Source organism: Atta colombica, unplaced genomic scaffold (assembly GCF_001594045.1).
Source record: "Atta colombica isolate Treedump-2 unplaced genomic scaffold, Acol1.0 scaffold140, whole genome shotgun sequence".
In the NCBI taxonomy this organism is placed as follows: domain Eukaryota; kingdom Metazoa; phylum Arthropoda; class Insecta; order Hymenoptera; family Formicidae; genus Atta; species Atta colombica.
The window spans coordinates 1036761-1039593 of NW_017259229.1; positions in this window are offsets into that span (position 1 = coordinate 1036761).

Consider the following 2833-nt stretch of genomic DNA (forward strand, 5'->3'; position numbering starts at 1 on the left):
CAACTGCAACTACCCATCGGACTGCCCGTGACGGATTTCCTCTGCGGATTCGGAGCGACGTGTTCTACTGTCGAGACGGAACGTCCCAAAGAATCGTGGACGCAAGTCGAGGTAAAGGAAATTCTGTCTACGAAGCCTATAGCCAGTATAGTCAATCGGACGACCGACAACGCGCTCACGCGACACCACGCGTGGCGTCACGGCGCCGATTGTATGAAAATCAGGAAATGTAGAATTGAAATTCAAAAGTGATTGGTAAAATTGCCGGGTGGCCAGATACGGGATCGCAAGGAAAAACGCGAGAGAGTTTCGGAGATTCTGTCTTAAATCCTGTTAAGCTTGCGGTTTAAGTTACCGATTTCGTTAATTCGATCCTTATGAGCGCGATTTCCCTGAATTACGTTAATTCGAATTAATCGCACACTTTCTGTATTCTCAAAACCTTTTTGAAAGCCGCGAAGCGAAGAGGAAATGGATGTATTTATTCCTAGACACTTGGAGAGGTGCAGTCTTTAATCTTGGCAATTTTAGGAGATTGGAAAAAGATATTATAATAGAGAGTAACTATTCTCGTCTTGTTAACGTAGAACATTGTCCATCTGAAGCCTATTTGAAACTTGAAGAAATTTCAAGAGTATAAGTCTTGTACTTAGACTAACTAGATCGTAGACGATCATGTTGCTAATATTAGATTCTCTTTTTTTATTGCTACTTTACTTTTTTTCCGAATCCTTTTATATTCATTTTTTGATCAATGTAGATTAATTTTAATCTCGATTTAACTTTTCATTTTCTTCTAATTCTAATGTCCATTTCTATCAATATTTAGATTAAGTTTAGTCTCCATTTAATTTACTTTTTATCCTTTTCTAATTCCAAAAATCAAAAAAAAATTAAGCCGGGATTAAAATTAAATTATATTCGTGGAAGTGGACATAAGAATTCGAAAAAATAGAGTAAGTTAAACTGAGATTTAAGTTAATCTTTCATTGCTACTCTATACTATTTTATCCCATCACATTTATTATGAAAAATATCGCATAAAAATAATCATCGTCTACTGAAAAAAAATTATTTATTTCTTTAAATTAATTTTATTTATTTATTTTCGTTGGAAAATGTATAATATATATTCAAGTAAAATATAGAATAGAATTTTTATCCTCTTCAGCATTTACTAAGTCAAGAAGGGATTTTCATCACAAACAGTTGTTCCTATCTCATTCATTCATCCTTTTCACATTCCTATCTTAATATTTGAGTCAAATATAATAAGTTTGACTTAAACATTGTTCATCGAAAAAAGTAAAGAATTAACGAATTAAATTAATTTAGTCAAATGAATATTTTTTCTCAGTGTAATAATTTTTTTTTAACAATAACAATTAAATGTCTTTATTGTGTATCTTTATTAATAAACAAAAAAAATTACAGCACAGCAAAGTAAAAGGATTTCCTTTAGATATACCACTCTAGAAATGACACGGAAAAGGTTAAAATATATTGAAATAGAAATGCCTCGAATCTCTCAGTTCACTTCGATAAATGATTTGAAGTTCGCACTGTCAGCGTTAATCGGTAGTTTCCGAATTAATTTCCGTCTGCGTTCTATCGTACCCTTACATTCCACGGGGTGGGGTCCTGAGAAGAATGTTGGTCCGTTCCCCAGTTTCTATTGTAAACAACTCACGAATTTATAGAGGAAAGAATAATCGCGTTAATTGAGATGTAAAATTCATTTGCAGCTTGTAACAGCATTTTCCGCGGACTTCTGTTGTAATCTCGATCAGCTGCTAATAAATTCCACATTTAATTTCTCCTTTATCATCTCGATCGCCGACATCGAACGCTACTCGCATTTCATCGCACTCCTAAGCTCTCGTCATCTCTCTGGGCGGAGCCTGCGAATCACGAAGAACTTTTCTTCCGGAAACTTTCGATGGAAAGAAGAACCTTCTTCGAGTTACTGACATGGTGCATCCAGGGTTGCGTTCCAAAATTCAACTCTGTCAACTCGTGTATTATTTTATCCTTGTTGGTCATTAAATGTTAAATAAGGATAAAGAATATTCGGAGTTGACAAAGTCAAGTTTTGGAACGCACCCCAGAGATGCAACCGTGCGTTTCATTTCTTCGACTCTCTGACGTCCGCTTCTACAATGTAGAGTAATTTTAATCTCGATTCAACTTACTCTTCATCTTTTTCCAATTCCTAGGACTAGAAAAAGGGATGAGGAGTAAATTGAAACTAGGATTAAAATTAAACTATATGATAGAAACGGGCGCGAGAGTCATCTACCTTTTGTTATTTAACTCTTGCCGTGAATCGCGCATTCCGGTCGCGAATGCTCTGTAAGGAACAGTCAGAAGCAGCGGACATATTATCTGGAACCCCGACAACCGAACGCCGACCCTTTCCCACCGGTAGGTTTTTCATCGCCGGGCATGCCGGTCCACTATTGGTCGGGACCCAAATGAGAATTTTTCCGACGTGACCGTTTGGCCCTGCCCCCTTTGTGCCATGCGTTTCCTTTCCAAATGGCGGCACCGATGCACCAACGGTGTTGCGACGACCGCAGAAACGCGATGCAACAAGCATTTTTCGTTTGACCCCCAGTTTACCGTCTCTTTTTTTATTCTCTCTTTCTCCCTTTCCCGCCACGTGCGGTAATCACCTTGAGTATACAGCTGCACCCCCAAAGAAAGAAAATGACGAGGAACTTTGTGCGTACGATTAACTTTATTTTAAAAAATAGAATACAATAGATAGTTGGGATGATTATGAAATTTTTATAAAGTATATATTTAAAAATATTAATTTATGTTATTATTT